Source organism: Meriones unguiculatus, chromosome 5, assembly GCF_030254825.1.
Source record: "Meriones unguiculatus strain TT.TT164.6M chromosome 5, Bangor_MerUng_6.1, whole genome shotgun sequence".
Classification (NCBI taxonomy): domain Eukaryota; kingdom Metazoa; phylum Chordata; class Mammalia; order Rodentia; family Muridae; genus Meriones; species Meriones unguiculatus.
This window is the reverse complement of record NC_083353.1, coordinates 47,979,836-48,001,383: the sequence shown is the minus strand read 5'-3', so window position 1 is coordinate 48,001,383 and position 21,548 is coordinate 47,979,836. Positions and strand designations below refer to the sequence as shown.

At 42.4% G+C, this 21,548-nt stretch overlaps 1 pseudogene; it reads right to left on the bottom strand.

Annotated features, from left to right (window-relative positions):
- Window positions 1-5,499: 5,499 nt before the first annotated feature.
- On the bottom strand, window positions 5,500-16,239 carry LOC132654033 (vomeronasal type-1 receptor 48-like; annotated as a pseudogene).
- Between the last annotated feature and the right edge of the window lie 5,309 nt (window positions 16,240-21,548).

The window sequence follows — 21,548 nt, the reverse complement described above, 5'->3', positions numbered from 1 at the left end:
AGTTACTTTTGTATCCAGCCACTTTACTGAAGGTGTTTATCAGCTGTAGGAGTTCCCCTGTAGAATTTTTGGGGTAGCTTATGTATAGTATCATATCATCTGCAAATAATGATATTTTGACTTCTTCCATTCCTGGTTGTATCCCCTTGATCTCTTTTAGTTGTCTTATTGCTCTAGCTAGAACTTCAAGTACTATATTGAATAGATATGAAGAAAGTGGACAGCCTTCTGTTGTTCCAGATTTTCGTGGAACTGCTGTGAATTTTTATTTAATTTGATGTTGGCTAACACCTTGCTATATATTGCTGTTTTTATGTTGAAGTATGTAACTGTATTCCTGATCTCGTCAAGATTTTTATCATGAGGGGGTGTTGAGTTTCCTCAAAGGCTTTTTCAGCATCCAATAAAATGATCATATGTTTTTTCTTCTTTCCGTTCATTTATGTGTTGGGTTACATTGACTGATTTTTGTATTTTAAACCATTTATGCATCCCTGGGACGATCCCGGGACGATAGTCATGATAGATGATATTTTTAACGTGTTATTGGATTTGGTTTTCAAATATTTTATTGAGTATTTTTGAATCAATGATCATAAGAAAAATTGGTCTGTAATTTTCTTTTTCTGTTGTTGAGTTGGCCTGGTTTGGATGTCAGGGTGATTATGGCCTCACAAAATAAATCTGACAATGTTTCTCCCGTTTCTAATTTGTGGAATAATTTGAGGAGTATTGTTATTATCTCTTCTTTGAAAATCCAGAAAATTCTGTGCTAAAATCATAGAACCGTGGGCTTTTTTTTTTTTTCAATGCAGTTTATTCAGGAACCTTGAACAATCATCTGACCCTGGGGAAAGCCAGCCCACAGCTTAAATAGCCTCTGGGTAGCCAACCCCAGCGTGCCACGTGGGCAATGCAGATAGGTCCACATACATGGAAGCAAGCCAGCCTTAGCCAAATGTGGAATTGTTCGTGACAGAGAGCACTCACCATCAGGAAGGTGGAAGGTGGAAACCAGCTCCATCTTCACGGAATAGCATTCCGCAGCTCTCTACAGTTCCCCCTTTTTGTTTTAGACGCATCAGGCAAGAGTAGAGGTCTGATCTCTGATATTAGAAATAAATTGGGACTTTGTACTGATGTTCATTTAGGTGTCATCCACCCAAAGAGCATCAGACCGGACCGATACCTTTTTCTCAGAGGCAGGACCTGGGGCATCAACCCGCATTCAATCAGACATGCTCTTCTCTGGTTCCAAAGCGGCTGACCCTGAGTGCAGTGCTTAGCCTCGCATCCTGAGCATAACATTTTAGCTTTTGATGGTAGCCAAACATGCTGGGGAGACTCTCCTGCTTCAATGGCTGTAAAGGCCTGAATGATCATGGCTGCATTACGCTGTTGTGAGACTCTAATCTTGCATATACACCACAGGCAAACCAAGGAGACAAACACCAGAAGGCCTGCTAACACTCCCATGCCCGCCCATTCCTTCAGATGATTCATGGCTGCAGCAATCCATGATGATAATCCTGTGGCTAGTCCTGCGTCCACTCTGGTAGAATTTACCGTGACAATGGCCACTCTCAGCTGCTCCATCGTAGTATCGAATTCTCCAGTCCAATTACCTAAAATATAGTTCGACAATTGTTTAGACAGATTTGCAGCACAGGAAAAATTATCATGTTATATGCTAGTGACACAAAGTCCAGCATATTTTCATTGACAGCCAAGTTGAGCGATTTGCCATAGGGTATCAATTTGCTCCTGCATGAGGTCAATCCTCTGATTGAACACCATCAAGCTTCCTTTTAGTTGAGCATTAATTCCTTTTTGTACAACTAAGGCATGAGCTACATTGGCTACATGATTATTCAGGGTCTGAGCAGTCTGCCCAGGATGACTCATGGCTAATGCCCCGGTGGTAGCTCCAACAGCCGCCAATGAGATGGTAGTAACAATGGTGGCTGTAGTTCCAAGATCCCTTTTCTGTCTGAAGAGAGTCATAGCGTGAGGGGCATCAATGGGCACAGGCACGCAGTGAGGCATGCGAGTAACCAGGGCACACCTAAATTAACTAGCATTCCAGCATTGGGCAAAAAAGCAAGTATCATTACCACAATTACTTGGCTCTATCTGGGTAACAATAAATAAAAATGGGGGATATAAACAAACAGGTGTGTACTTATAGGAAATATTACAAGAAGCCTTAACCCCCTCATTGGAACATCCTGCATCAGTTCTAGAACTAGCAGTGGTGGTGTCCAAGGTCTGAGTAGGTTCAGGAGACCATTGCCCCCAGGGGCGAGACGTGCTCCATGCCAATTGACTAACTCCATGTTTTCCTCCACTTTTGAAAGTCATTTAAGGTTCTTAAATTATTTTTCCCTTTTTTTTTTAAATTTTTCATCAATTACACTTTATTCATTCTGCATCCCCCCATAAGCCCCTCCCTCCTCCCCTCCCAACCCCACCCTCCCTCCTCCCCCTGCTTGCATGCCATTCCCCAAGTCCACTGATAGGGGAGGTTCTCCTCTCCTTTCTGATCTTAGTCCATCAGTTCACATCAAAAGTGGCTGCATTGTCCTCTACTATGGCCTGGTAAGGCTGCTCCCCCCCAGGGGGAGGTGATCAAAGAGCAGGTCAATCAGATTATGTCAGAGGCAGTCCCTCTTCACATTACTATGTAACCCAATTGGACTCTGAACTGCCCTGGCCTACATCTGTGCAGGGGTTCTGGGTTATCTCCATGAATAGTCTTTGGTTGGAGTATGAGTCTCTGGGAAGTTCCCTGTGTTCAAATTTGCAGGTAAATTGTGGGATCTGGAAAGGATCATCCTGAGTGAGGTGTCCCAGAAGCAAAAAGACACACATGGTATATACTCACTCATATAGACATACAACATAGGACAAACCCACTAAAACCTGTATCTAAAGAAACTAAGCAAGAGAGAGGACCCTAACAAAAATGTCCAATCCCCATCCAAAAAGGCAAAGAGGATGGACATCAGAAGAAGAAGAAAACAGGAAAAAACCTAGGAACCTACCACAGAGGGCCTCTGAAAGCCTCTGCCGTTCAGACTATCGGAGCAGATGCTGAGCCTAATGGGCAACTGTTGGGCAGAGTGAATGGAATTTTAGGTAAGAACTGGGAAATAGTAAGAGCTGGAGAGGACAGGGTCTCCACAAGGAGAGCAACAGAACAACCTTGGGCTTTTTTTACTTCCTTTAGTTGGGAGACGTTTAATGACATCTTCTATTTCCCTAGAAGCTAGACTTCTATTTAAGTTGTTTATCTGATTCATCTTTGGTAAGTGGTATCTATCAAGATATCTGTCCATTTCTTTTAGATTTTCCATATTTGTAGAGTAGATGTTTTTGAAGTATGACCTAATGATTCTTTGGATTTCCTTGGTATCTGTTATGTCATCCTTTTTATTTTTTGTTTGGTTAATTTGGATAGTTTGTCTCTGCCTTTTAGTTAGTTTGGACAGGGGATTGTCTATCTTGTTTATATTTTCTAATAACAAATTCTTTGTTTCACTGATTTTTTTTTTGTATTGGTCTTTTTGTTTCTATTTTATTGATTTCAGTCCTTAGTTGGATTATTTACTTTCCTCTACTCCTCTTGGATGAATTTGCTTCCTTTTTGTTCTAGAGCTTACAGGGGTGCTACTAAGTTGCTAGTATGGAGTCTGAACTTTCCTCTGACTACCATTTTTATTGTGTTTCATAAGTTCAGGTATGCTGTGCATTCATTTTCCTTGAATTCTAGGAAGTCTTTAACCTCTTTATTCCTGCCTTGACCCAGTGGTCACTTAGAGGATAGTTATTCAGTTTCCATGATTTTGTGGGCTTTTTGTTATTTCTTTTATTGTTAAAATATAGCTTTAATCTGTGAGAGTATGATAGGCTACAGGTGGTTATTTCAATTTTCTTGTACCTGTTGAGACTCACTTCGTGACTGAGTATGTAGCCAATTTTGGAGAAAGATCTGTGAGATCCTGAGAAGAGTGTATATTCTTTTCTGTTTGGGTGAAATATTCTCTAGACTTCTGTTTGGTCCACTTGACTCACAATGGCTGTTAGCTCCATTATTTCTCTGCTTAGTTTTTGTCTGGATGACCTGTCTATTGATAAGAGTAGTGTATTGAAGTCCCCTGCTTTTAATGTATAAGGTTCAATGTGTGGTTAAAACTTTACTAATGTTCCTTTTACAAATGGGGGTGCCCTTCATTTTGAGGCATAGATGTTCAGAATTAACATTTTTTTGCGGTTGGATTTTCCTTTTGATGAGTATGAAGAGTCCTTTCCCATCTCTGTTGATTAATTTTAATTAGAAGTCTTTTTGTTTTGAAGATATTAAAATGGCAACCTCAGCTTGCTTCTTGGGTCCATTTGCTTGGAAAAAAAGTTTTCCTACCCTTTAACAATGGGTAACAATGGGTGGTTTGTCTATGCTCAACTGACACAGAAAACAACCAAGAGATGGGACAACCAGGCTGAAGCCAGGAAGAAGTTCAGTGTATGGGAACAATAGGCCCAGGGGACATCAGTCTAAAACTTGAATCCCAAATTAACTTAAACAAGGCTTTTCATGCCCCCTGTGTTGCCATGTCCCCTTGCATAGTAATCTAGATGACATATGTTTGATTGGCTTATTAAACTTCCTTATTATAGTCTGATAAACTGCCTCATGGATATAAATGTTTCCCCAAGCAACAGACTTTATCCCAATCTATTTATAGCAGAGGTGAAAGGAGGAGGAATTTGGTTTTAGAAGAAATGTTGTGTAGAGTGTTGAACCTCAAGGGAGCTGGCCAGTGGTGTGGGTCTTTCCTGTTTTCCAGGGCACCATACCTTGGTGACCAGTGCTGGAACTAACTGCCTTGCACCGTAAAACTGAACGTGGTCCTATGCTGTGCAGAGGCTGTGTTTGGGTCAAAAGTTTTGATAACTCTGAGAATTTTAAATCCAGCTGTTGTTCGCATTGCTGTATACATCACATGTGCTTCTTGCAAAGAATTCTCTTCTGAAAGTTCTGTGTATGATTCCTTTCTTTCTGGAGTGTGTAACTATGGCAAGAAATGCCTCCTCATTTAATTTGTCAAAATAGCTATACCACGGGAAATTAAAATATTGAAATGTGTTAGACATGGTTACATCCTTCAAAACAGTGTGAGCTGTCCACGGCCATGATGCATGAGAGCCACCTCATAGGATTCCCATAATGACGCATTGAGGAAAAAGATAAAATAAAATAAAATAAAATGAAACAAAAATGCCCTGGTCATATCAGAAAAGGGATGAGGTTTAATTTTCTGCTACATGTTTGTTACCACACAGGTTAAAGTAAATAATTTTAACAGAAAAACAAAAACAAAAACAAAAACACTGCTTTAGATTTTCATGTACACCAAAGCACATGAACACCATGCCATGACTGACAGTTCTGATGGCAGTGTATTGGGTCCTCTTATAAAGAAATAGGCCCATCAATGATCAATGAATATTTAAACATTTATGTCCTTCCACACATAGACCTGAAAAAGTTAACGACATGTTTTTCAGTGTTCATAAACACAAAAGGGCTGACTGTGGCATAGCTGTGGACAACAAAGAGTCGGATATAGTAAGATGTTGGATCATTCAGGAACATAGTTCTTGAGCAGGAGATAAAGCCATCCAAGATGGACATCAACACAAAGAAGCTCATGAGCAGAAGGAAGGCCCTGTTAGCTCTTTGCTCTGGGGATGCTTTTGGAGAAAGCCTGGTGCTGTGAAGATGCTGGGCCTGCTTCCTGTGCCTGCACAAGAGAGCCACCATGTACCAAGTAGAGATGACCATAACACTAATAAGAAAGACTTCCCTGACGGCCATCAGTGTACAAAATGTGCTTTTCATGAGGTAACTCATGGGTAGGAGAGAACAGGACCTAGTAACGTACATGAAGTTATTCGAAGTCAAATTGGGAGTGGCAATAATTGATACTAAGAGGTGACTGCTAATGAGCACATAAAGGACACTCAGAAAAAGAAAGGCACATGAGATGTAATGGGCAGATTTGTGCTTGAACTTGGCTAAACAGGAGCTTCTGGGACTGAGGATGATGGCCTGGAGGACACTCAGCAGGCTGGTGGTACAAAGCGAGAGGCCCCTAAAAATTCTGTACAGGTAGACAATGAGTTTACATATGGTGTCATCCCATCCCCTCAAAGAAATAAAAATGTCCATGGCTATGAATGCTATGAACATTAGCATCAGTAGGTGGATTAGTGCCAGCAGACCAATGAGCACGTCAGTGGGTCTAGGCCTGTGCCCAGGAATGAACTTGAGGATGTAAAAGAGAAGAAGGAAGCTGTTGGCTGAGATCCCAATGCCAATTTCAGAGAAGAAGGTGTTCCTTATGTCAGAAGAGTGTGAAGTCATCTTATGTGGAAACAAAGAGTGGCTGAGGAGAAAAGTAAAACAATGATTCACCATGATCAAGACCTCACATACCACTCCAGACCAGTCTTCTGGCCTCAGGAAAACATGCAGATGCTCCTGAATGCTTATTCCGCTGAAGACCTCCATTCTAACTCCTACCCCACAGACCATCCTCCTGCTCTCACTTGTCCTAAGCTGAGCCATGGCTGGACCCTGTGTCCCATGGTGGCTGCAGTGTGTGAGCTCCCTCAACATTAAAAACAGCAGCAATTATGTGTTCTCATGTTTGCAGGTTTGGGTTTTCCTGGAGCAGGAGCAGCATCTTACTTGGTTTTTACCCACAACATCTTGATGGCCAGACACATTATAGACAGTTTTCCTATTTTGGGTAGAGTCTGAATGAGAAGGATTGTATAAAAGAAAAAAAAGCAGACCTTGCCAACTAAAGCGGTCCCATGGATTGGGTATGCACTTATTCTATTCAGGGCTATCTGTACTCTATTGAAAATCCTAATTTCTTAGAAAATTTCTATAGCAAATGTTGGGGGTTGTAATCTATGAATCCAGATGTTTCTGATTTTATTCATGATCTGCTGTTTCCTCCAATTGTGTCCTTCAATACTCTGAGGCCGTGTCCCAGCCACCTCCTCTTGAACATGTGAAGAACAGAGTGCTTGTGTCAGAGAGACACTGGGTGAGCAAGAACACACTGTTTACACACCAAAGATGGGAGAATTCCAGCACATGATGGTCTCTGTGGATGTGTTGGTGGCTTATGTTTGTGGTCTGGGAGAGTTCAGGCAGCTCATAAAGACTGTTCAGCTCTGTCACTGCCTGAAACAGAAGATAAAAGACAAATCAGAAAACAATAGCACATTGGCACGGAGTCCTTTCAGAAAACTCTGGTGGATGATTCAGTCTTTGATCACTGCTCTGTACCTCCATCTTGCTTGGTTCTGATCTCAGTCCAGAGCTGCTACAAGAGAAGGGCAAGGTGGGCAAATGTCAGCAGGAGCATATACCGTGTCTTTCTCCTTCAGCGTGTGAAGTCAGGGAGTAAATAGAACTACAGTTCTAACAGACTTGGAGCTGTCCATATTACAGAATTAATTAAAGAAAAATGGTCCAACTCAGTCTTGAAAGGCAGACTCCATAGGAGTCAACATTCCCTCTCTCCATAATGGAGCTGCGATACTTCTCCACATACCTGATATAAACTTGCTGGTCCAAGTTTATATTAGTAAGTGTGGTGTAGATGCTGTTGAATTATTACAGTTTATACTCACCAGGTACCTGATATGCTGGCTCCAGGTTTATATTAATAAGTGTGGTGTACATGCTGTTGAATTATTGTAGTTTTTTGATTTAGACTAAATAAACCACCATGACCAAAACCAAATTGGCTTGGGAAGCCTTTATTTCATCTTACAGCTGATAATCCATTGTGCAGGGAAGCTGAGGAGGGACTTGAGGCAGGAACCTGGGGCAAGAACTGAGGCACGTGTCTTGAGGCAAGAACTGAAGGACGCTGCTTACAAGCTTGTGTCTCATGGTTTTCTCAGTCTGTGTTCTTAAGTATCCTGAACCCTGAGCCCAGAGTCCACAGGCACAGTTATGTGGGCCCTCTCACACTGATCATCTATCCAGAAAATGCATCACACACTTGCCCATAGGCCAATCTAGTGGGGGCATTTTCTCAACTAAGGTTCCCTTCCCAAATGAGTCTAGTGTGTTGACTCAACAAACAAAAGACAAAAACAGCTGCCACAGTTGACCCCCTATCTACCTGACACTAAACACATCTCTGTTACACTATAACTTTGTCTCTCAATTTTGTTGTTCCCAAGATATTAAACTAATGTCAACATTGCAATAGAAAAGTTCCATTTTTTTAAAAGTTCTATCTCTCAAGTCTCTTTCAACATTCAAAGCCTCTACAAAATATTCAAGCCTCTAAAACATTTAGTTTCACTAACATTTTCAAAGTCTCTCTAAAATACCCACAGTCTCTCTAGAACTCCAAACTCTCTGTAAATCTCCAAAATCCCTTTAAGTGTTCAGAGTCAAGAGACTTTGTGGGCTCCTGTAAAATAAAAATAAATATTTTCTTATGTAAAAGGGAAGAACCAGGGCACAGTCACAATCAAGTTCAACAAAGTCCAACAGTGTAACTCTCAGTGCCAGGCTTCCGGGACTCACCAGTGATCTTCTGGGGTCCTCCACACTGCTGGCAAAGCCTTCCACACAGCTTGTCTCCTAGGTTTAAACTGGCCTCGTCCCACAGCAGCTGCTGCTGGCATGTGATACTGACATCTCCAAATGGCTTGGCTCTGCACTGCAAAGGGGCCTAGCCTTCTTCAGTGGCTTCTTGGCTCTCTTCAGGGACTCTATACAGTCATATGGTGCCAAGTCACAGCTTCACTCCATGATCCCTCCATGTTTCAGAACAGTACCACCTGAGAAACTCTGTTTATTTGTTGTTTTTTTTGTTTTGTTTTGTTTTTATTTTGTTTTGTTTTTTTGTTTTGTTTTGTTTTTTTTTTGACACAAGGTTTTTCTATGTAGCCTTGGCTGTGCTGAACTCCCTCCCTAGAACAGGCTGGTCTTGAACACCTGAGAGACTCCTGAGCTACCAAGTTTGGCTACCAGCATGAGATGCAGCCTCAGCAGTATTTAGGCCACAATGTCTGTAGGCTGAAGCTGAGAAAATACTTCAGAGGATTTTAATTGTTCCTGCAAGGCAAAGGTTTCATTTTAGTGGTTCCTTTTTTTAATTAAATTTTTATTTTTATATTAGTTAGAGTTTATTTACTTTGTATCCCAGCTGTAGCCCCTCCCTCATTTCCTCCCAATCTCACCTTCCCTCCCTCATCTCCTCTCTAAATACACTCACAGGGGAGGTCCTCCTCCACTTCCATCTGACCCTAGCTTATCAGATTTCTTCAGGATTGTCTGAAATGTCCTCCGCTGTGGCCTAGCAAGGCTGCTCCTCCCTCAGGGGTGGTGGGAAGGTCAAAGAGCCAGCCATTGACTTCATGTTAGAGACAGTCCCTGTTCCCCTTACTAGGAGACTCACTCAGATAATGAGTTGCCATGGGCTCCATCCAAGCACGGGTTTTAGGTTATATCCATGCATGGTCCTTGGTTGGAGAAACAGTCTCAGAATAGCCCTCTATGCCCAGGACAGAGTGTCTTTGAAAGACTCTGCCTAGCAGTGTATCAAAGCAGATGCTGAGACTCATAACCAAAACTTGGGCAGAGTGCAGGGAATCATATGAAAGAAGGGGGAGTTAGTATGACTTGGAGAGGACAGGAGCTGCACAGGACAAATCATTTTAATGGTTTTTAACTCAAAATATGAGTGACCCTCATAGAATCTTTAAGGGACTCTCAAGCTTCCCCATGGAACTGCATAAGAGAAGCCTCCATCATCTGCTCTGCTCTCAGCATTACATTCTAATATCACACCAAATAATCCACTGGAGTATCAGCACTCTATGTACTTTACACTCCAAAGTTTCAAAACCTTTCCACACTTCTCCCAAGGTCAGGTCTATCATAGTCATATCTCACGACCTAGTACCACTTTCTGTCTTCTCGAGTTTCTGTTACTGTGGGGAGATGAGGGATTATTTCACCACACAGCCTGTAGTTCTCCAGCCAGGGAAGCTAGGAGAGAACTCAAGACAGGGACCTGGAGGCAGGAACTGATGGAGAGGCCATGGAGTAGTGTTGCTCAGCAGCTTGCTTCTTAGAACTTGCTCAACCTACTTTTTGTAGCACCTGGGACCAACAGACAGGGACGGCACTGTTCACAGTGAGCATGGCCCAGCCATATGAAATCAATCATCAATCAAGATAATGAGCTAACGAGAAAAGAAATAAGAAAAAGGAACTTGGTCTTTATGAGCACATCACACTATCAGACTGCCCAGGCAGTGAGCTGTCAGCTCTGCAGAGCAGGGCACAGGCTGTGCTGTTTTCAGCATCTCTTCAGAAACCACAGCCCTACTATGTACAGGTGCTTGCCCACAGGCCGGTCTGGTAGGGATGTTTCCCCAACTGAGGTTCTCTTGTCTGAAATAATTCTAGCTTGTTTCAAGCTAACATAAAACTTTCCAGCATAGACACCATGCATGCAGGAGATGTAATTTTGTAAATAAATTCCAGTGACATAGTAAAAACTTATCACTGAAAGTCAAGTGTGTACAGTGAAATTGTTTTACACTTATTTAAACTATGTCACATTGTCACCACAACTGGCAAATCCTACCGCGTGTGACAACCATGGGACATTGTCATGGAAGATACTAAGGATAGGCAAAGGGTTTAAAATTTCACAAGTATGGGGTACCATGACAGGAGTTATACCTGAAGCAGATGGTTGGTGAAAACATTGAATAAAGCAGATTTTCTGAAATAAATGTTCTGTAGCATCATAGAAATGGTTAATCCTTTATTAGATTATGGACCATGTACTCCAGATAGCAGTAGAGTGTTGATTAAATGAGTGGTGCTCAATTATTCTTTATAAAGCTCATGTGTTTGTTTTCCAAATCCCAGTCACAAGAAGCAGAACACAGTAGGTTGGGGGCAGCTCTGTTTTCCAATGATCAGGTAAAATGGCAGTTGTCTCTACTTTGAGCAACTCAGACATTAGAGTTGTGATGTGATAGACCAGGAAAACAATGGAGAGACTGATGGGGCTCCATTGTTTCCAAGCTTTATTTACAACTTTTTAAAATTACAAACTACATTTACAAATGTCATCGGAAGCACACGCTCTGAATGTCATTTTATGGTTTCTGCACTGAGTGTCAGGTGCATGTTCTATACTTATTTCATGGAAGGAAAACACACTTGTAGATTTTAACTAATAGTTTGCATTGCATGTGTATTAGCACTGGCTAACTAAGAAGCAAAAGAATTCTAACATGCTTTTTCTCGTGTCGTTTCTGGAAATGCATATATTTTTTCTTTAATTCCACTGAGCTAACAAGAAAAGAAATAAGAAAAAGGAACTTGGTCTTTATGAGCACATCACACTATCAGACTGCCCAGGCAGTGAGCTGTCAGCTCTGCAGAGCAGGGCACAGGCTGTGCTGTTTTCAGCATCTCTTCAGAAACCACAGCCCTACAAACCAAAAGCTCTTAGGAGAGAAAGGCAGCCACAGAGACTGTGAATCCTCCCTGATACTCTTTTCTTTTCTTTTTTAATTTCATTTTTTCTTATAATTTTTATTTTTATATCAATCACAGGTTATTTACTTTGTATCTCAGCTGTAGCAACCTCCTTCATTCATTCCCAGTCCCACAATCCCTTCCTCATCTTCTCCCTGAACCTTTCAAAGTCCACTGATAGGGGAGAACCTCCTCCCATTCCATCTGACCCTAACTTATCAGGTCTCTTCAGGACTGGCTGCAATGTCCTCCTCTGTTGCCTAGCAAGGCTGCTCCTCCTTCAGCGGGGGGTGAGAGGAGTCAAAGAGCTAGCCATTGAGTTCATGTCAGAGACACTCCCTGTTCCCCTTACTAGAGAACCCACTTGGAAACTGAGCTACCATGGACTATATAGGAGCAGAGATTCTAAGTTATTTACATACATGGTCCTTGGTTGGAGAAACAGTCTCATGAAAGACCCCTGTGCCCTGATATATTTGGGCCTTGTGGAACTCCTGTCTTCTCCAGGTCTTACTAACTCCCCCTTCTTTCATATGATTCCCTGCACTCTGCCAAAGGTTAGGTTATGAGTCTTAATATTAACATCATGGCTTCAGGGATTCCTGCTTTGAAACCACTTCTGTCCTGGAAATGGAATTCAATAGTAGCAAAAGAGAAAACATACAGGCTTGCCAGGAGGGATAGACATGTCTCTAGTCATCCAAATATCTACACATAGCATGCACTGACAGCTACATCTAAGTCTTATACAATCAGGACCAGTAAGGCAGGCAGATTATAATTTCTAGAGAAAACCTTCTGGTGAGTGTTCCTCTCCTCAGAGAATCCTCTAGCCTGGCTCCTCCCAGCTGAGCCTCATCAGCCCACCTGCCAGCCTGTGTATGCTGTAAGAAACCAGGAGATAGGACACACACTTTCAGACCTGCAGAATGGGTCAAGGGCCACCTCATCCAACCTAGAGGACTGGAGTGAAGAAAGCTGTGCCCAGCCTGGGATGACCTGTTGTAACATGTACTATGATTGCACTTTACACAACACAACAAAATAGGCTGCTTCCTAGAGGCAAGAAACTCTGTACATGGCACCAGGAAAACTCACCAATCTGTGAAATAGGTCCCATTAGGAAAGGCTGTATTGGAGAAGAGAAAGGGAAAGCATTTGGAAAGATTAGGAAAATAAAACTTGCACAGAGCAAGAAATGACCAACGGGGAACCTGAGATCTCCTCAGTTAAAGCCAGTTGTGAAGACTACAGCTGCTCAGGAGGTGGGGGGAGGAATTGAACTCCCTGTACTGCAGGAATTCAAGAAGCCGCGACTTTAGCCTGTGTTAGCCCACAGTTACCCAAATCATGGACAACTCACAGTCCATAGCATCAGCACATAGAGGGGGTTGGTGGAGACACTGTCCATGCTCAATGAAAATGGCTGAAAGTTACTCAGTCAGGATGTCTACCTTTGGCACAATCCTAACTTTAAAAATAGGAAGACTCTAGGGATAAATGGCCAGTACTCCAGGGAAGGCAAAACCTTCACCAAGCATAGGCCAGTGCTGTTTCAGAGATGCAAGAAATAAATGAACTGTGGTAACGTTATAGGCAAATCATGAAGAGCCTTTTGGTTAAGGAATCACAGCTCTGTCTGAAAGCCTGACTGAGAATTGTGTTTTTGAACTTTGAAGCGTTTGTACAGCATCTCTGAGCTCAGAGTGTCAGTGAGGCTGTACCCAAGGTTTCCAAATCAGCCTCCAGAAACAGAAAGATTCGATGACCCTGAGGAGCAGGATGGCACAGACTCCAGACACAAACACTGGACCATGCATGGTGCTGCAGCACAACCTGCTCCCCCAGCACCCAGGGGAGCCTCAGGAGAGGCTTGGCTTTGCTGCTAAGAGCTCTGACCTCCCTCCCAGTGCATTCATTGCCTAAGAGAAAGGAGAGGGGGGTCAGTTCCTGTCCATCTCTTCACATAGGTTCATGAAAATTTGAGCTTTGGGATAAGTCTGGAAATGAAATAAAGACAGCAGGACAGGGTGAGGGGGTTCACTTCTCCAAATTTCCTCAAATAAAATGAGATTCAAGTTTTTCTATCATAAAAAATTGCACAGATGCATGTGGAGAACATAGAGAAAAGACAAAACATGCAACCAGCTCTTCCCAGAATTCCTGATCTCAGTGAGTCAGGGAAGGGAATCTGCCACTGTCACTGTGCATTAATAGTTAGTGTCCTGGAAACCTCACCATCATAGCCATTTACTGACACCTCCTACCAAGCCAGTAGTGGCTAAGGGCTGACACCACTAATTTGTGATCTCTGAAATTGAGCTGAGAAGAATAGAGGCCATGAGCAAACACTAGAAGGAACATTTGCAGTCCTGTGGGGAGCTCCCTCTGTGGAATGAGATTTTGAATCTACAGCCTCTATTACTTACACAGACTTTGGAAGTTTTTATACTTCACAGCACAGAAGATGTTACATCAAAACAGTTCTATGCACACCAAAGTTACAGATGCACAACCGAGGAAAGTGAGCTCTCCAGACCTTTCACTTCCCTGATAATTTGTCCTAGGAATAGGTAAATTAGTAAAAGAAATGTAACTTAACAGCTTATCCAGGTATACAGTGTGAGTTACTTAGTTCACAGGAATGAACATGAATTCTAAAGCAATTTGAAAGTCTAAAAATTAAGGAAATGAGTATGTTGAGAAGAAAATGTTCTTGTTGCCAATGCAGAACTCAGTCCCTTGTGCTGATGATCTGTCAGAGCTCTGCAACTCCTCTGTAGCTGCTGAAAACCCCTCTTTAGCCTCCTCCTCCCACAGCCTGCCTGGGTTCCTACCACCTTCTGAATTTGCTCTTGGGTGCAGAGCACTTACCCAGATGGACGTGGCAGGGGAGGACAGTGCGCCTGAGGAGATTCTGCACAGCTTAGGTGAATGGAGAATTTAAGGCCCCTCTGTGACATTTATTTCTGTGTCTGTAGATGATGACACGTTCCTGCTGGGGTCATGGAGACCTGGCCTCCCAGTGGAGCATCTTCTCTGCCTGTTGATCTTACTCCCTGTGTCCTGATAACAGCCATCTGGGGAGGGCTGAGAACAAACTTTATCTGAGCTCCCTTGCCGCACCTGCGGGAGTGATCAGAAAGTTTGCACCAAATAGACAACAGTATCTTTTCTCACTTTACACCTTAGGCTTAATTTTGAGCAATTTCTCCACTGTACTGCCTCTCTTCTGAGATGCAGAACTCTTGGTCCTCCAATGATTTACATGCCCACTTGAGGGTCCTCCTTCTACAGTGTGTGAGAGACAGCCTCTCCCCAGGTCAGTCTTCCCATGGAGCACCTGCTTTATTGATGTATTTTCCAGTCTATCCAAACTCCTAGTTGCAGGATGTTAGCTGTGAGTGAAATCTGAAGGTGAATTGTGAAAGAAAGCAGATGGAATGCTGAGAGCTCAAGGCAGAGCTGGAGAGCCAGGGTGACCAGAGGCAGATGGGACCCAGCTGAGGCTGAGGACAAGCCGAGCTCTAAAGTCTGAATAAAGGGATGACTCCAGAGGTGGAGCCAGGAGGATTCAAGGCTATCCTGGCTACAATGACATTCTCACTTACAAAAGTTAAACAAACATAATGTTTTCAGGTGGATGATTTACATTAAGGACACTAGAATTAGAAGAGAAGCCTTTAAAAATATAAACCTCCTGTCTTATGTCAACAATTAAATATACAGGATAGATGGAAACATGATTCTAGAGAGAACTGGAAATTCAGAGATACTGAATGTTCTTTTATTTTTAGTCAGGGTCTCCCCATGTAGCCCTGGCTGGCTTGGAACTCACTATATACACCAGGCTTGCCTTGAACTCACAGATCTCTGCCAACTTCTGCCCCTGCCGGCAAACTAAGTGCTGGCACTAAAGGCATGTGCACACACATTTGGACCTGTTCATGTGTTCACATGTTTGTTTTAACAGTTTATTAATTTCTCCCCATTTTCTCCATCTTTATGTATCTGTAAATATTCCCTCCCTTTAAGTCATTCACAACATTCAATTTTGCGAGCATATAGCCTGTCATCAGCATTTCTCACCAACCCAGTATGTATAAAGGACATGTGATCTTTTTCTCCAGCTGCCCTGCCTACATTACCTAGTACTTAAGTCATTTCTTTAAATGATCCTTAAGGCTAACTTATGAGATCTACACATGGACAGTGACATCACTGCTCATGGATATGAGTGTGCTTTGATTTGTAATATCTCCCCAAATTGCTCTTTTCAGTTACTGAATAACAAATGAAACTGTAATTAGTATAGAAAAGCCCACCTGAGTTAGAGGCTTGCAATTGATTTCTCTTTATAAGTAATCAGGATAGAGCAAGCTCCCACTTTTCATGGCATTAGTTGAGGTCAAAGCTGTGTTATGTTCCATGTCTTATTCTGCATTTAAACTTAGGAGGTTTTCTCTATCTCTGTCTCTGTGTCTCTGTCTGTATCTCTGTTTGCTGTCCGTCTACTCTGTGTCTGTCTCTCTCTGGTGTGTGTGTGTGTGTGTGTGTGTGTGTGTGTGTGTGTCTGTGTGTCTGTGTGTGTGTGTGTGTCTGTGTGTGTGTGTGTGTGTGTGTGTATTCATGATATCCAAAATAAAGAGGCCAGCACCCAATTGTAAAGTTACTTTAAGAAACGACAACCCAGGCCTTGTATCCATATGTGGCCTCCCAGCGCTGCAACAGGTGACCCTTCAATGGAAAAAAATGTGTGAAGGAAAAATTTGGAAGATGGAGTACATGGCAGAAAGATGAAAGAGAAAGTGAAGTGGAGGGGTTTATTCACTGTAGAAAATGGCGGAATTGGAGACTTAATGGCAGTGAGGAACAGACATCCATGAGGAGGCCAAGGTGAGGTCCTGCTGCAGCTTGGGTCTTTGGCTATGTCTGTAGCCTAAGTTACCAACAAAGGCCAAGTGAATGTCAGGGTTAGGGATGCCACTGAAGACCGTGTGATTGTCTGAAGGATGTGCTGCTGAGGAAGATATAATGATCAGAATGGCCTCCACTGCCACCTAGGCCATGGGGACATGTGGAACCATGCTGCTGCCAGGAGCCAAGTCTGGGTCCCCTGGTCCTATGGCAGCCAGGGTCTGTTCGATGACCCAGGCCCATGTTTCCACCAGAGGCCATGCAGGTGTCCCTGGTTAGGAATGCTAACTGAAGCACTGTTCTGAGCTGGCTCCACCCCTCAATGGCCACGAACTTGGGAGAGCTGGGCCTGCCCCTGCTCTGCTGTGGGATGGCTTGGGCAAGGAAGAGATCCCCTCCCCGCTCCTCACATTTTGTCTCTCACCAGCTGTAGCAGGTTTGAGACATGGCTCCAAGGTCATGAGAGCAGGAGAGTTGTCTCTGCCTCTCCCCATTTGCAGCACTCAGAAGAGCACCTCCCCTGGGCAGCACAGCACAGCTGGCCCTGGTAGTGAAGGCATGGGTGATTTGGCCCCAAGAGCAGGAGAGCAGGAAAGATGACCTTGCTCCTTGCTGGCTGCAGCACTGTGTGAGATATCCAGGGCCGTGCTGAGCTCACCCTGGGGTGTGGGTCCAGGAGAGCTGGTGGGCTCACCCTGGGGTGTGGGTGCAGGAGAGCTGGTGGCTCAACAACTCAGCTACCACCCAGGCAGATCCAGAGCTTTGAGTTGGTCCACCCCAACACCTGCCCTTCTGTGACCTGCTGGAGAGGATGAAAGGGCAGGTCCTGTAGATCCAAAGCTGCCGGAGCTCCGAAGACACAGGGCAACAAGAGGGCATCTGAGAGAAGTCCCCATGTGGATGCAGTCTTGATGGTGTAGCAGAAGCCAGAGGCTTCAATCCAAACCCATGACTCATTGCAGTGAACATAAGCACGTAAAGAAAAGATGCCACACTACGGTTCCACAGCAAAACTTTTCATTTCATTTCATTTCATTTCATTTCATTTCATTTGGAGGAGAGGTTGCAAGGGTACAGGGTGGAAACCAAGGAACAGAGACATGAATTGGAATGGGGCCCATGATGGAAACTTCAGAAATAATTAAAGTTTTCGTTTAAGAAAGAAGTGACAATCCTGAAAGCTAAATGACCATATTGACATATAAAGAGCATGTCTATGTAATAGGACATAAGTCTTATTAGTTCCACATAACAAAAGAAAAAGCCCACAATTTACACACCATCACTTGTTTTCAAGCTAGGTAATTTTCCACGTTTAATCTACATTTTTTATGGCTCTGACTGAATTTAAAATATCTCATCCAGAAGGTAATAACTGGATGCCAGCACAAGGTGGCAAACCCTTCCAGGGTGGAGGAGTAGCTTCCTAAGAGCACTGCTTAACTGAAGGACTTCTCTGCTTTCATGGGAAACCTGAGACTAAGAGTCAGAGCATTAGGAAATAACAGACAATACATTGCTTGAGGCAAATTTACCTTAAGGACTGTAAACTGTTGAGAAATGACAGCTTGATACTTTTAGAATACTTTTGTTTTTAATTGCAGCGGCAATGCTTTTGCAGCATGTTTAAACTAACTGTACACATTTCCATAATGAGAAAATGGACTGAAGATACACAGTTCCCCTCTGAATATTGTGGACATACATTGGTGAGAACAGTCACATTACTGGCCAGCCAGAGCGAATGCCTCTAAAGACCCCACCAGCAAAACTTCCACAATGCGTATGCTATTGAAACTCTAGAATAACATTCTGATTTTGTTCCTGTTGGTTACTCTGAGTCCTGTCATCTATAAATGTATTCATACAATGTCTGCTCCTGTGTGACTGAACTTTCACTTTGCTAAGTAGCTTTGGGGCTCATGGGCATTGATTCATGTGCAGGTTTCTCCTCCTTTCTGAATGCTAAATAACAGTTCACTCATGCACAGGCTACAGTTGTGTTCCTGTGTTCAGAGTGTTCTAGATCTTAGGTTGTTGGAATGCTGAAAAATTGTCAGGCACATTGTCGAGTATATGACTGTTTTTTTTTTATTTAATGTCATTTTTTAACTTTTATTAATTACACTTTATTCACTTTGTATCCTCTCATAAATCCCTCTCTCCTCCCTTCCTAATCCCAACTTCTCTCCCCCTACTTCACGCATGCACCACTCCAAGTCCACTGATAGGGGAGTTCCCCCTCTCCTTCCTTCTGATCTTAGTCTATCAGATCTCATTAGGAGTGGCTGCATTGTCATCTTCTGTGGCCTGGTCACACTGCTCCTCCCTCAGAGGAAGGTGATTAAAGAGCAGGCCAATCAGTTTATGTCAGAGACAGTCCCTCTTCCCATTACTATGGAACCCACTTGGATAATGAACAGCCATGGGCTACATCTATGCAGGGGTTCTAGGTTATCTCCATGCATGGTACTTGGTTGGAGTATGAGTCTCTAGAAATTCCCCTGTGTACAAATTTTCTGGTTCTGTTGCTCTCCTTGTGGAGTTCCTGTCCTCTCCTGATCTTACTATTTCCCACTTCTTTCATAAGATTCCATGATCTTTGCCTAACAGTTAGCCAAAAGTCTCAGCATCTGCTTTGATAGTCTGTAAAGAATTGTATTGGTAATTTGACGGGAATTGCATTGAATCTGTAGATTGCTTTTGGTAAGATGGCCATTTTTACTATGTTAATCCTGCCAAGCCATGAGTATGGGAGATCTTTCCATCTTCTGACATCTTCTTTTAATTTTTTCTTCAGAGACTGGAAACTTTTTTCATACATGTCCTTGACTGGCTTGGTTAGGTACAAGTTCCCTTATGTTATTTGTGGCTATTGTGAAGGTGTTTCCCTAATATATTTTTCAGCCCTTTGTGTTTTGTATACAGGAGGGCTACTGATTTTTTTTTTAGTTAATTTTGTATCCGGCCACTTTGCTGAAGGTGTTTATCAACTGTAGGAGTTCCATTGTAGAGTTTTTGAGGTCAATCAGGTATACTATCATATCATCTGCAAATAGTGATAATTTGACTTTGTCCTTTCGAACTTGTATCCCCTTGATCTCCTTCAACTGTCTTATTGCTCTAGCAAGGACTTCCAGAACTATGTTGAAGAGATATGGAGAGAGTGGGCAGCCTTGCCTTGTCCATATTCAATGGGATTGCTTTAAGTTTCTCTCTGTTTAGTTTGATGTTGGCTATAGGCTTCCTGTATATTGCCTTTACTATGTTTAGGTATTTGCCTTGCATCCCTGATCTCTCCAATACTTTAAACATGAATGGATGTTGGATTTTGTCAAATGCTTTTTCAGCATCTAAGGAGATTAGTATGTGGTCTTTTTCTTTCAGTTTGTTAATATGATGGATCACATTGATGGATTTCCATATATTGAACCACCCTTGTATACCTGGGATGAAGCCTACTTGGTCATAGTGGATGATATCTTTGATGTGTTCTTGTATTGGGTTTGCAAGTATCTTGTTGAGTATTTTTGCATCAATGTTCATAAGGGAGATTGGCCTGAAATTTTCTTTGTTGCGTCTTTGTGAGGTTTAGGTACCAAGGTGACTGTGGCTTCATAGAATGAGTTTGGTAATGTTCCTTCTGTTTCTATTTTGTGGAATAGTTTTAAGAGAACTGGAAGTAACTCTTCTTTGAAGGTCTGGTAGAATTCTATGCTGAAACCATCTGGTCCTGGTCTTTTTGTGGATGGGACACTTTCAATGACTGCTTCTATTTCCTTAGGAGATATAGGACCATTTAATTGATTTACCTGGTCTTGATTCAGCTTTTTAAGTGGAATCGATCAAGAAAATTGTCCATTGCATTTTGATTTTCAAATTTTGTGCCATGCGGACTTTTAAAATTAGACCTAATAATTGTTTGGATATCCTCGGTGTCTGTAGTTATGTCCTCCTTTTCATTTCTGATTTTGTTGATTTGGATGGTGTCTCTCTGCCTTTTAGATAGCTTGGCTAAGAGTTGGTCTATCTTGTTGATTTTCTCAAAGAACTAGCTCTTGGTTTCACTGATTCTTTGAATTTTTTTATTTGTTTTTAATTGATTGATTTCAGCCCTGAGTTTATTTTCAGCCGTCTACTCATTTTTTTGTGTGTCTGCTTCTTCTTTTTCCAGGGTTTTTAGCTGAGCCATTAAGTTGCTTGAATGAGCTGTCTCAAATTTCTTCTTGAAGGTACTTAGTGCTATGAACTTTCCTCCTAGCACTGCTTTCCTTGTGTCCCACAAGTTTGGGTATGTTGTGCCTTCATTTTCTTTGATTTCTAGGAAGACTTCAATTTCTTTCTTCATTTCTTCCCTGACCCAGCTGTCATTTAGTAGCAAATTATTCAGTTTCAATGATTGTGGAGGCCTTTTACTATTATTGTTGTTATTGAGGTCCAGCTTTATTCCATAGTGATCAGATAGGATACAAGGAATTATTTCAATCTTCTTGTATCTGTTGAGGCTTGCTTTGTGACTAACCATATGGTCTATTTTAGAGAACGTTCCATGAGGTGCTGAGAAGAAGGTAAATTCTTTTGTGTTTGGGTGTAAAGTTCTATAAATGTCTGTTGGGTCCATTTGATTCATAACCTCTGTTAGAGACATTGTTTCTTTGTTTAATTTCTGTTTTGTTGATCAGTCCTTTGTTGAGAGTGGGGTGTTGAAGTCTCCCACTATTAATGTGTGGGGATCTTTGTGTGGTTTAAGTTTTATCAATGTATCTTTTACAAATGTGGGTGCCCTTGTATTAGGGGCATAGAAGTTCAGGATAGTGCTGTCTTCCTGGTGGAATTTTCCATTGATGAGTATGAAGTGTCCTTCCCATCGATTTTGATTGATTTTGTTTGAAAGCCTATTTTATCAGTCATTAGAATGGCTACTCCTGCTTGCTTCTTGGGTCCTTTTGCTTGGAAAGCAGTCTTCCAGCCCTTTTCCCTCAGGTAATGTCTATCTTTGTGACTTAGGTGTCTTTCTTGTTAG